Source organism: Sapajus apella, unplaced genomic scaffold (genome assembly GCF_009761245.1).
Source record: "Sapajus apella isolate SASKATOON/1434 unplaced genomic scaffold, GSC_monkey_1.0 scaffold16, whole genome shotgun sequence".
NCBI lineage: Eukaryota > Metazoa > Chordata > Mammalia > Primates > Cebidae > Sapajus > Sapajus apella.
In genome coordinates this window covers 26,481,268-26,495,462 of record NW_022436956.1, presented here as the reverse complement: position 1 = coordinate 26,495,462, position 14,195 = coordinate 26,481,268, and the positions used below count along the sequence as shown (strand labels likewise).

At 42.7% G+C, this 14,195-nt stretch overlaps 1 protein-coding gene across 5 annotated transcripts in view; it reads right to left on the bottom strand.

The window, feature by feature from the left end:
* Nucleotides 1-14,195, bottom strand: part of EXPH5 (exophilin 5) — an 82,443-nt gene that overhangs the window by 43,238 nt on the left and 25,010 nt on the right. The gene's annotated exons all lie outside the window — the stretch shown is intronic.

The window sequence follows — 14,195 nt, the reverse complement described above, 5'->3', positions numbered from 1 at the left end:
GCAGATCTCTTGAGGTCAGGAGTTTCTAAACCAGCCTGGCCAACATGGCAAAACCTTGTCTCTACTAAAAATACAAAAAAATTAGCCATGCGTGGTGGCGGACACCTGTAATCCCAACTACTTGGGGACTCTGAGGCAGGAGAATCGCTGAACTGGGGAGGCGGGAGGTTGCCGTGAGCCAAGTTCATGCCACTGCACTCCAGCATGGGGGACAGAGTGAGACTCTGTCCCAGAAAAAAAAAATTGACCATTGCACCCTTCCTGGATGTTTCTTTTTACAAAACACAAACTCACAGTAGACAGAAAAGATAAGTTTTCTAAGAAAACTTAACAATAAGGATGTGTAATTCCTATCTGGTTCAGATCGCGGTGATAGGTCCCTCACCCATAGTCACCCTTTACCAATAGTCACCCTCCAGAAGGTACTGTAGAAAACACTAGGTGTCCACCCTGAGGTCAGACTTAGGGTTTAAGTGTCAGTCCGTCTTGTAGCTTCTCAGGGTTCTTCTGTCTTCCTAGGTTTACATGATCTCTTTTTGAATTTATACCTTTTACCTGAGCCAGCTCGGAAATCACCCACTGTCATTTCTGTATTTACCAAATTATATTGAATTACTTGTCATGTACCTGTTTGGATGTGTCACCAGGCTGTCAGCTCCTTGAGGACAGGTGCTGTGTCTCATTTGTTTTGGTATGCCTGGAACCTAGCAGGGTCCCAGACTCATGGTCCATCAGTATAGATTTGCTCACTCTGGGGGATAATAAATGAATTCTACACACTTATTCTGCCATCATTGTGAAGCAAATCAGTGGATACTTGACATAAGTGCAAGATGTGATCCTGCACACAAAATCATGTGTGTAGAAAGTAATTTTTCCATAGGAATAATACTGGAAAGCTAATCATAGCTAATAGTTACACAGCGCTTACCCTGAGTCAGGCATGTTACATATATTAACTAATTTAATTTTCACAAGAACCCTTGTGAAGGTAGATAATATTATCCCTATTTTACCAATGCAGAAACTAAAATACTGAGAGGCTAAATTGAAATCAGACTTTCTGGGATGAATGTGGCCCCTGACCTTTTTTTATTTTTTATTTTTTTGGAGACAGGGTCTCTCTCTGTTGCACAGGCTGGAGGGCAGTTGTACAATCTTAGCTCACTGCAACCTTCACCTCTCAGATTAAAGTGATTCTCCTTACTCAGCCTCCTGAGTAGCAGGCACCACCATGCCCAGCTAATTTTTGTAGACAGTGTTTCGCCATGTTGGCCAGGCTGGTCTCAAACTCCTGGCCTCAAGTGGTCCTCCCTCCTCAGCCTCCCAAAGTGCTGGGATTAGAGTTGTGAGCCACCATGCCCAGCCACCCTGATCTTTATTAACTCTGTAATTCTAACCTCTCTGTATCTCAGTTTGCACATTCGTAAAGGGGGGAAAAGAGTAATAACATCTCCTGGAGCATTTGTGAGGATTAGTGAAGTGAATGCATGTAAGGCCCATACAGCTGTGCCTGGAACAAATGAAGCACTGTCATTGTGACCTGTGACATGTACAGGATGGTTGGTAAAGGTGGTGGAAGGATTATGGGGTTGAGGGCGGGAATTATGTATCACCACTCCCAACACAAAAGAGGTTTATGGTAGCAAAGATAATCATAGCTGGGTACAGTGGCTCAGGCCTGTAATCCCAGCACTTTGGGAGGCCAAAATGGGTAGATCACTTGATGTCAGGAGTTTGAGAGTAACCTGAACAACATGGCGAAACCCCGTCTCTATTAAAGATACAAAACAATTAGCCAGGTGTGGTGGCGGGCACCTGTAGTCCCAGCTACTTGGGTGGCTGAGGCAGGAGAACCACTTGAAGCCAAGTGGCAGAGGTTGCAGTGAGCCAAGATTGTGCCACTGCACTCCAGCCTTGGGTGACAGAGTGAGACCCTGTCTCCCCCCGCAAAAAAAGAGAAAGAATCATCCTCAGGTTTCCTTATCCTGTAAAGAAACTCAAAAGCATCAGCTATTTGGCAAAGGGCCAACAGACCCACTCCTGGATTTCCATGTTGTACTTAAACCAACAGCATGATCATGAGAAAACAAGCTGCAGTGCAGATGTTCACAAACACAGACCAGAGGAGTGCACTGGGCGAGGCTCACTGCCTGTAGTCACCCCGCTAGCTCTCACACTGCAGTGAATGCACTGGCCAATGCCACGGCTTGGGCCACACAGTTACAAAAATATTCCATGTACTTTATTAAAAGGTCTAAAAACACATACTATTCCAAACCTAAATAAGTCATACTATTTCCGCATACATGAACAGCTTATACTTTTATTTATCTTAAACCTGGATTCTAATTTCAGAAAATAACCATTTATTGATTCAACTAACATTTATTGAGCATTTACCATATATTATACAGTGTTCTAGCAGCTTGGAACACATTAGTGTACAAAAGAGACATTCTCACCTTTCTGGAGCTTGCAGTCCAGCAAGTATGTACACAGTCATCTCCCTGCATCAAGCCACCACCATCTCTCACCTGGATGTCTGCAGGAGCCCTGATATGGTTTGGCTGTGTCCCCACCCCAAATCTCATCTTGAATTGTATCCTGAACTGTAATCCCCATGTGTTGGGGGCGGGACCTCATGGGGGGTGATTAGATCATGGGGGTGGTTCCCCTATGTTGTTCTCATGATAGTGAATGAGTTCTCAGGAGATCTGATGGTTTTATAAGGTGTTTACCCCACTTTACTCGGCACGTCTCTCTCCTGCCGCCATGTAAAGAAGGACATGCATTTTTCCCCTTCCCGCCATATTTGTAAGTTTCCTGAGGCCTCCCAAGCCATGCATAACTGTGAGTCAATCAAACCTCTTTCCCTTATAAATTACCCAGTCTCAGGTATGTCTTCATAGCAGTGTGAGAATGGACTAATACAAGCCTCTATCGGTCTCCTTGCTTCTACCCTGGCTCTTCCATCCAGGCTCCACACAGGAGCAAGAGGGATGACTAAAGAGTTTTAAAGATCTAATTGGCATTTATTAGTGATTTTTGAATGGAGCAGCATCTTGCCTGGCAGAACAGTCAGTTTTTACAAGATAGCTTGAGCAGGACCAATAAAACAGCATAATAAAAAAAGTGGACTGATTAACATTAGCCTACTTCAGGTCACTTTCCCTGTATTCCCTGTAAAGGTTAAAGCAGGGGAACCTTCCTTATCATGTGGGCTCTGGTTGACTGGGCCCTTTGCGATTAGTTGTCAGTCTGCTGGGTTTTTTTTTTTTTTTTCCTGTATGTGTTTTTTGAAAAGCTGGGCTATTTGGAGATTTGCCTGTTTTTGTTTTTTAAGTTTCAGTTTGATTATGTAGCACTTAGAGTGATTCCATTTTGGTTTGATCTACTGGGCTCTAGTGCGGGAGGAGATCAGTACAAAACAGTGGCATCTCACCAATTTTATGGTTTATGATTTATTTTGGTTGTGTTTGTTTTTAGATGGAGTCTTGCTCTGTCACCTAGGCTAGAGTGGCATGGCGTGATCTTGGTTCACTGCAACCTCTGCCTCACAGGTTCAAGCAATTCTCCTGCCTCAGCCTCCTCCCAAGTAGCTGGGATTACAGACATGTGGCACCATGCCCAGCTAATTTTGTATTTTTAGTAGAGATAGGGTTTTGCCAAGTTGGTCAGGCTGGTCTCGAACTCCTGGCCTCAAGTGATCTGCTCACCTTGGCCTCCCAAAGTGTTAGGACTACAGGCGTGAGCCATCAGGCCTGGCCCCCATCAATTTCATTGAACATAATTTTTTGTAAATGTAAGATATATCATGTCACCCCCTACTTAAATCCTTCTGGTAGCTTCTCATCATGCTTAGAATACATTGCCAAACTCTGTGGTCTTCAAGGCTACATAGTGTCTGACCTTCTGCCTTTTCTACCCCCTTTTTTTTCTGAGACAGAGTTTCGTTCTTGTTGCCTAGGCTGGAGTGCAATGGCACCATCTCAGCTTACTGCAACCTCTGCCTCCCAGGTTCAAGTAATTTGCCTCAGCCTCCCGAGTAGCTGGGATTTCAGGCATGTGTTACCAGGCCCAGCTAATTTTGTATTTTTAATAGAAATGGGGTTTCTCCATGTTGGTTAGGCTTGTCTCAAACTCCCAACCTCAGGTGATCCGCCCACTTCGGTCTCCCAGAGCGCTGAGATTACAGGTGTGAGCCATCAGGCCTGGCCCCCATCAATTTTATTGAACATGATTTTTTGTAAATGTAAGATGTGTCATGCCATGCATGCTTAAATCCCTCCAGTAGCTTCTCATCATATGTAAATACAATGTCAATCTCTGTGGTCTTCAAGGCTACATAGTGTCTGACCTTTTACCTTTTCTACCACTTTTAATTACACCTCTTTCCTCTCCACTCAGCATTTGGCTTCCTTTTTTCCCTCAAACAAGCCAAGCTGGCTCCCATTGGGCTTCAGACTTGTTCCTGCCACCTGAAATGCTCTTCCCTATTTTGTCACATGGCTATGACTTTGTGTCATTTAGGCCTTAGATAAAATGTCACATCTTTAGAGAGGCCCCCCACCCCTTCAAAATAGATTATTCTTTCTCCCATATTCAGTTGCTTTCTATCAGATTACTTGGTTTAATTCTTTTCTTTCTTTCTCTTTCCTTCCTTCCTTCCTTCCTTCCTTCCTTCCTTCCTTCTTTCTTTCTTTCTTTCTTTCTTTCTTTCTTCTTTCTTTCTTTTTTTTCTTTTCTTTCTTCCTTCCTTCCTTCCTTCCTTCCTTCCTTCCCTCTCTGTCTTTCATTTTTTGGAGTCTGGCTCTGTCACGCAGGCTGGAGTGCAATAGCATGATCTCGGCTCACTGCAACCTCCACATTCTGGGTTCAGGCAGTTCTTGTGTCTCAGCCGCCCCAGTATAGCATGGATTGAGCCAAGAAATGCTTTCCCACTTTTTATTTTTTTTTTACTTTTCTGTCTCAAAAAAGTAAAAAAAATAAAAAGTGGGAAAGCATCCTTGATAGCCTCTGGTTCGGCCTCCTAATTTTATGGTTGGAGAAATGCAGGTCCAGAGAAAAGAGAATTTCCCAAACTCAGATTCATTCACTTGTTCACCAAGGGCCGAGTCTCTACCCTATGTCAGACATCTTTCAAGAAAACAAGACAGGCAAGGTCCTCATGATCTTAGATTATATTTTAATAGGGTACAAGAGATATAATCAATAAGAAAGTAAATGAGTGAAGAAGCTAATTTCAAAAGAAAATTAATGAGATTAAGAAAACTAAACCAGGGCCAGGCACAGTGGCTCATGCCTATAATCCCAGCACTTTGGGAGGCTGAGGAGAATGGATCACTTGCGATCAGGAGTTCAAGACCTGCCTGGCCAACATGGCAAAACCCTGTCTCCACTAAAAATACAAAATATTAGCCAAGTGTGGTGGCAGGCACCTCTATCATCTAGGTTGGGGTGCAGTGGCATAATCTTGGCTCACACCAACCTCCGCCTCCCAGGCCCAAGCAATTCTCCTGCCTCAGCCTCCTGAGTAGCTGGGATTACGGGTGCCTACCACCACATCTGGCTAATTTTTGTATTTTTTTGTAGAGATGGGGTTTCACTGTGTTGTCCAGGCTGGTCTTCAACTCCTGATCTTAAGTGATCCACCTGCCTCAGACTTCCAAAGTACTAGAATTACAGGTGTGGGCCACTGTGCCCAGCCCCTGCTTTTTAAACTTTATTTTTTTAGAGACAGGTCTCACTATGTTGACCTGGCTGGCCTTGAACCCCCAAGCTCAAGCTATTCTCGTGCCTTAGCCTCCCGAATAGCTAGGACTACGGGCACACACCACTGCACTAGACTTCCCACTTTTTTTGTGATTCTAAGCACACTTTTGCTAAGGTTGCAGAGGGTATGCCCCACTATTTAAGAATGTGGTCAATAAATCCATGTTTAGCTCAGATCCCATAGTTTCCAACTCTGTCTCCCTTGGGTCTCTCTGTATTTGAGCCTCAGAAGTCCCAGTCTGATATATTGTTCTCTTGTGTCTACAGTCCTTTCTTTCACTTCCTTTGAATTTTCTGATGCTCCTGTCTGGATGCATCACATGATTAAAATGAAACGACTAGGAAAACACACATGATTCCAGATTGCAACTGACAATAACTTTATGGAAAATGAAGGCAATATTTGGTATCATTTCTGGTACCTCCATGCTGCTGGTGAAGGTGATGGGAACCTCCTCACTGTAAACATATATTGTTTCCTGAGGCAGAAAGCGAGCCTAGAACTCACTGGTAAACATGCTTTATGTGACAGCTATGGTGCTGGGCTCTTCCAGCTAGATTATTTCATTTAATCACCACAGGAATCCAGTGACGTAGATATTATACGCATCGCCAGAGGTTGTTAAGTGGTGAGTGAAAGAATTAAGCTTCTACCTAGCTCAAACCCCCCTCACCCCACCAGCATGATAATATTAGTTGAGTGAGAACAGTCATTTCCAGATTATTTCCAGGAGCCTGATTTATTCAACCCATGCCTAGAGTAAGCCTCTTCTGTTTAGTCTCTGCACTTTTTTTGCATGCTGGTTGTCTCATCACTAGATTGTCAGCTCCCTGAGTCAAGTGTCAGATTTCCTGAACACACAGCAAGCAGTGAAGAAATATTTGTTGAATAACCGAACAAATGAATACAAGAGAATGAAAAACTAGTTTTTAGCTTTTGCATCCCCCTTATTTTCCTTTATACAGATGCTCAGACATCTTCCACTGAAACGTGTAGGGCAAGGATTAATGCCAGTTGAGTGTCAGGATTCTAAAAGTGCAAGGAAGCTTCTCAGAGCTGCAGAATACAACATAATTAAGTCTTATAAGTCTGTTATACTAGCACATCTGCAAGGCAGGTTTTCATCCATAGACCGAGTGTATGATCTCAATGTCTTAATGTGTTCATTATATTATTCATGGCTTCTTTCCAAAGACAGCTACATCCTCAATTCTGACCACATCCTCTGTACTGCTAGTTATGTAGAGTTAGGTAACAAGATAGAATGGTACATATGAATATGCATTTCTCCTCCATTTTCATTAATAAGAATGCAGAGCATGTTTTTTTTTTTTCTCATATTCAGGCAATTTAATGCTTATTCTTGGAATCTGTCTTGCCAGGAAAAGAAGGCAGAAAGAGCAGCCTACGCTATTTCATAAAGTTAAAGGAAAGTGATGCATTGCTTCTGTGTCTAAGCAGAAAGGTGACGACAATACTTTCACTTCTCATACTGTAATTAAAATCCACTTTTATTGCATTCAACTTAATTCACCCTCGGTATCATGCGCTTTTAAGGATGTTAGGAAACCAACGCAAATCCCACATTCTGGACTTTGCTTTAACTTTAAGGAATTTAATGTTGCAATATGAGATTCCCAGAATCCTCCTTCCCACCCCACCCACACACACTGGTCAAATATGCAAGCCTGAGGAAAGGATAGATCTCAGTCTTTGTGTTAGGATGCAGAAAGCTGAGGAGATGCTGGAGGTTTTCTAAATGTTACCACCATGAATTTACAGCTCTTGGTTCCCATCAGGGATAGTGTAGGTTTGGAAAGTCCATGACTTGCAAACCATATCTACTTCAGAATTCACTCACCGGGTCAAAGGAAGCTTGATGTTGACATCAGTTAAAGGGTCAACTCTTGAAATAACCCTTCTCTGCATGGTTGGTGCCTTTTCCAAGTCCTCTCTGGCAAACAAACCTGCCTTACAAAGATCAGTGTGGCATTTAAACCCTTTTTATCCATCTGCTGATAAACCAACTGACCTGACAAACCACTCCACCTCATCAGAAATTACTGCAGAATTACATGCCAAAGGGCTTTAACTTTGAATATTTCCTCTTGAATCCTTGCACTAAATGTTATCATGAGAGTGATTATTCTGCCTCGGTGATTCAAAACACACATATTGTTTCCATATGGTATTATCTCATCCGGAAGACCTTGTTAAGTTTTGTCTGTAGGTGTAGTTACGCGTATTTACCAAAACATACTCCTGGAATAATTCCATAACAAAATCTGTATTTGGAGATTAAATAAAGCACTGCTAGCAGTACAAATGTATCTGTCTATGCCAAATTATGTAACTTATTTATGAAATTTGATTTTGTGTAAAAAATATTTTTCTGGTAATGTCATTGTTATATGTTCTTATTATTCACTGTCATTTTAACTTTCAGATTCTAGTACCTAAATTCTTCTTTCTCAATCTCAATAATAATCCAAGTTTGTGATTATTCCCTATCATGTATTAAATAATTTATCATGAAATCTCAATGAATCTTTGGAGAAAAGGCCTAAAAGAAGTGTTGTTATACGATATAAATGATAATATAACTAACATTGGAGGACATTATGTACTTTAAATGAATATGTTTCAGTCCATCAAGAACAGGTGCAACATAATTGAACTCAGTCTGTAAATAGTCAACCTATTTCCCGAAAATGAGAAGACATGTCAATGCAAAGAAGCAGTAGTGCCGGGTGCGCTTTATAGAAGAAAGGAGCTATTTATTGGGTGTATGCATATGGGGGTAGCCTATTATTTATTAACGATGACCTTAGCTTTTAAAAGTCATCATCTGTTTAGCTCTGAATCCCTTTGACGTTATTGGCATAGAAAAAGAAATCGATCTGATTCCCTCCATCTTGTTTTGTTTTGTTTTGTTTTAAATCATTCTGGCATCTCTATTCTCTTTGCCAACACCCAAAAACAGCACCTGATCAAGCCACGGAAGTAATGCATTAAGCCTGGCGGTAGATCTGTCTGAAAGACATGGACCACTTTTCTAGCGTACAGGCATCCCATGAGGTGTTGGGAGTCTGTCCTACTCATAGTACCGTGGTCATGGGTAGTTCCTGTGCTTTGCCTAATGGGATCCAACATTTTTTGCATTATCGCCCTAATCACCTGAACCAGAGTCTCATGCTTGACCCAAAAGCTAAACGTGAGTAAGAATGCTGCCCAGCAAATTCTATTTGTTCTATTTTGGAGTTTGAGTAGCAACTTAATAAGATCTTTCCTCTTGGCATGTCTTAAAATCATGATGACAAGTAAGACAAACTAAAGAGACATGGTTGAGAGACACACAGTGAGAAGCTGTAGAGCAGTGCCATGAATAGAAGCCATGAGGCACCAGGGTCATGAACAGGAAGAAGCGATGGGGCAGAGAGGAAACTTGCAAGAAAAAAGTCAGCCCTGGCAATGCAAGTGAGTAGGGAGAAGCAGAACAGAGAAGCCAGGCCACAAGCCTGTGGTTACCAGCCTGGTAGATTGCCGGGCAACAGAATGCTGCAGCACTCTGATCAACATTCCAGTTCCGGAGGACTGGCTGTGCAGGGCTGAGGCTGTTTCCTGACTTCCCCATAAGATCCTGACAATAAAGTGCCACCCATCCCTTGAGGAAACTGCTCCGTGTTCCTTGTCACCTGAAAGAACATAACAAAAACATCCAATCATAGCAGCATGTAGGAATTTGTTCACAGAGGAATTCTCCAGCTTTGATTGGGACAGGAAATTGCAAACATCAATAAAACTGACTTTGCTTTGCCATTATACAATTTTTTCAGTGTTGATTTTTTTTTTTTTTTTTTTTGGTAATGATGAAAGTAAAATTACATCAGGCTGGGCATGGTGGTTCATGCCTGTAATCCCAGGACTTTGGGAGGCTGAGGCAAATGGATCACTTGAGGTCAGGAGTTTAAGACCAGGTTATCCAACATGGAGAAACCTGGTCTGTACTAACAAAAAAAATACAAAAATTAGCTAGGTATGGTGGCATATACCTATAGTCCCAGCTACTAGGGAGGCTTAGGTGGGAGAATTGCTTGAACCTGTGAGGTGGAGGTTGAAGTGAGTTGCGATTGCACCACTGCACACTCCAGCCTGGGTGACAGAATAAGACTGTTTCTAAAAAAAAAAAAAAAAAAAAAAAAGAAAGTAAAATTACATTCAATGCAAAAGACTTGGAAATTAAAGAAAAAACTTGAAGAGGCTGGGCGCGGAGGCTCACTCCTGCAATCCCAACACTTTAGGAGGTCGAGGCAGGAGGATCAAGTGAACCCAAGAGTTCAAGGCCAGCCTGGGTGACATGGTGAGATCCTGCTTCTATTAAAAAAACAAAACAAAACAAAAACTTGAATTAAAAAAAAAAAACACTCATAATTCCCACAGTCAGAGATACTGCTGTGTGTATACAGATGTTCATCATGTGTGTTTTAAAGCAGTGATAACAGGACTAGGACTCTGTCTTGGTTTTAGCCAAAGTATGAAAGCAAGAGATTCATGACATCCAGGGGACTTGTGAGAAAATGAATCAGGAGAACTTGCTTTGTGGGATTTTTGAAAATAAACAAAAGCCAAGGCTCTCTAGTTAGGGTTTTAAGTCCTCTTACTTGAATTGAGTTGGAAGAGTGAAGACAGAGGGAGGATTTATGAGGAGGCTTTCTCTAGAGCCAGGTAGCTTAACCAGTACTACTGGAAGAGCTTAATTATGTCCCCTGTGGTTTGAAGGAAAGGTAGACTGGTATCTGCCTCCTGCCTGAGAAATCTGAGTCGGAGGAACTGGGGCCTGCCAGTTGCTTTGACTGCAGAATGAAGTGCATAGCTCAGTTGTCACTCAGTCCTCATTTCCAGGGTTTCTCAGGCAACCATGGTGTGAGTGTGTCCCGTGGAGAAGATGTGGGCCCCAGGAGAGGCTGAGGAGGCATGCATGGGGTTCTCTTAGTTCATGTCTGCTGGAGTTGGCTCCAGGGGTGAAGAAACCTGAGTAGGAGGAGGTTGAGGGTGAATCCCTGGATTCCTAGCACAGAGCAGGGGAGACTACATCATGTGCATGGAAAGAGCTGCTGGGGAACAGTGCTGGGCCACGAGCCATCTCTGCAAACCCCAGATGAGCACGTAAGAGAAGAGGCAGATATAAACATCTGCCCAGCCAGAGAGTGTGATGCCACCTTACAACCATTCTAGTCAAGCAACAGCTTTTCTGCATGTGCCTTCCATCCAGACTCAAACCTGCCTCCCAGCCACCCTGTGCTTCAACCCTGGAACAGTAAAAAACCACCATTGAATGGGTGGAGAGGCAGAGCTTGATGGGGAAAGGGAAAAGGATCAAATCCTCTTCACTGTCCCAGGCGGTTGCTCTGCAGCAAGCAGTGGCTGTGTGAGGGGCTGCTCCTCTGAAAAAAGCTGGGATTAATCTAGATACAGATGTTCTAATTATTAATGAATTGAGACTGTGTTTGTGTCTTAAAGTGACCAAAAGACTTTTATTACCTGTGAGTGAGCAGAAAAGTCAAGGAACTACCTTGTAGGAAGCATTTAAAGGGATAGTAGGAGATGGCCGTACACAGCGTACACAGTGGCTCATGCCTGTAATCCGAGAACTTTGGGGGGCTGAGATGGACAGATCACTGGAGGTCAGGAGTTCGAGACCAGCCTGGTCAACATGGTGAAACCCTGTCTCTACTAAAAATACAAAAATATTAGCTGGGCATGGTGGTGTGCAACTGTAGTCCCAGCTACTCGAGAGGCTGAGGCAGGAGAATCGCTTGAACCCGGGAGGCAAAGGTTGCAGTGAGCTAAGATCACGCCACTACACTCCAGCCTGGGTGACAGAGCTAGACTCTGTCTAAAAAAATAAATAAACGGATAGTAGTAGGATGCTTTCTGGTTATATTCCATGATTTCTACTTGCTCCACATGTCAGTTATGTATGCAAGCTTTTCAAAAAATGCTCTTACCCTATGCATGCTGTTGTGTAGCCTGTTTCCCACTTAGCATTATATTAAGAATGCTGTGCTAGGCTGGGCACAGTGGTTCATACCTGTAACCCAAGCACTTTGGGAGGCCGAGGTGAGCAGATCACCTGAGGTCAGGAGTTCAAGACGAGCCTGGCCAACATAGTGAAATCCTGTCTCTACTAAAAATTTAAAAATTAGCTGGGCATGGTGGCACATGCCTGTAATCCCAGCTATTTGGAAGGCTGAGGCAGAAGAATTGCTTGAACCCAGGAGGCAGAGGTTGCAGTGAGCCGAGATTGTACTATTGCACTCCAGTCTGGTGACAGAGTGAGACTCCGTCACACACACACACACACACACACACACACACACACACACACACACAAAAGAATGCTCCGCTACATCAATATTCTACCACTGTATCTCTGTACTGTAACATATGTACCTATTCACTTCTCACTGGAATTATTTCTAATTTTTTACAGTCATAATGTTGAAATAAACCCAGTTCAAAACTAGTATTGCACCCATCTCTAATTAATTCCTTAGAATCAATTTCCTTGATGTGGAATTGCCAGGCCAAAGGATGTACATGTTTTAATGACTTACGAAATCTATCACGCCAAATTACCCTGGTGAAAGGTTGTATCAAATTTTTTTTTTGTATGAGGGTCCATTTCCCCATGCCCTTACCAATATTAGTTATGTCTATTCTTTTTAATCTTTGTAATCTGATAGGCCAAAACCCTTTTTTTCTTTTTTCATATTTCTTTGATTACTAGAGAGGTTGAACATTATTTATTATGTATACAGGATATGTGTAGCTTCTTTTTTTTGTTTCTTTTTTTGACGGAGTCTCACTCCATTTTACCCAGGCTGGAGTGCAGTTGCAAGATGTCGGCTCACTGCAATCTCTGCCTCCTGGGTTCAAGCTAGTCTCCTGCTTCAGCCTCCCAAGTAGCTGGGATCACAGACACACACCACTACGCCCGGCTAATTTTTGTGGTAGTAGAGACAGGTTTTTATCATGTTGGCCAGGCTGGTGTCAAACTCCTGACCTCGGGTGATCCGCCCACCTAAGCCTCCCAAAGTGCTGGGATCATAAGCGTGAGCTGCCACATTCGGCCTATAGTTTTTGATAATTTATCTGCTCAACACCTTTGCTGATTATGTTAGCCCAGGTACCATTTGAAATATTGTTTCTATGAAATTCAAGGAAAAGAGCCAAGCAAATGGCAAAATTAGCAACTCTTGGCACTTGCTTCAGAGTGTAATTCACAGCCCAGTCTGTCTCACACTAACCGGGAACTCGGATTGGCCACTACAGTGTGCCACAGCTCAGTGCTGAATGGTCTTCAATACACCTGCTTCTTGATTGTTTGCTTCCTATTGCTCTTGCCTTTCTTCAAGTTGCATGATAACAACAAAGAGAGGAATAATGTGGTCCAACCGCACAGATATTAGTGTCATAGACACTGTCTGTCACCATCTTTTCCCAGCCAATTGCCCCGGCCTGGCATGGTAGCAAAAATCACTGTCCGAGCTTACGTGAGGGTGCTGGGCCTGGTGGTGGGGATAATCAGGTGAGGGGTTCTAATCCCGTTATTATTTGGGCTGATCAAATAACATTTATGCGTCTCATCTTCCTCACCTGTAATGCTCAGTTCTTTATCACCAGCCCCACACTTGCCTATCTGGACTTGTTTCCCATGACTATGTCATTTAAACCCTGGGTGCCAATCATTCCAAGAACTTTGCCATGCTCTCTAGGCAATTTTCCAAGTTTCTCTTTTGTTTACAATGCCCTTTCTACATATTCCTTATCACATGATCTAACTTCTGCTGGCACTTGGCTAACGGGTTGAAAAACATCTTTTCGAGTGGGGTTAAAAAAATCCAGTTCAACCACAATGAGCATTTAAATGTGTAAGGATAATGTGAAGACACCAGGAAATTCAGGATCCGTTGGTGGAAAATGATATGTACAAAGTAGCTATGATATAACACAGGACATGATTGATAATATAATATTGATAGAAAATCAAGATTCTTGCTTTGGCATTATGAAGAAGGATAAGATTAATTTTAGCTAAGGGCTGGGAAAGCATTCATGAAGACAGGCCTTAAAAGACAGTCAGAACTAGATTTGCTGGGGAATAAATTCCACTACATCTGGGTCTGAATCCATTATTGTTCATCACGAGTGATGCTCATTCTGCAGCGAATGAGTGAATAACATGGAAAGTAGGTAAGGTGTGCATGAAGGAGGATGGGGGGAGTAAATGGGTGAAGGCTTTCATCTGCAGACTTTCCTTCTGAGTGAAGGAAGCTTTGTTTTTGTTTTGTTTGTTTTAAGTGGCTACAAAGTTTTTATTTGCTGGCCTTGCATCAAGAGAAACAGATCAAATCAT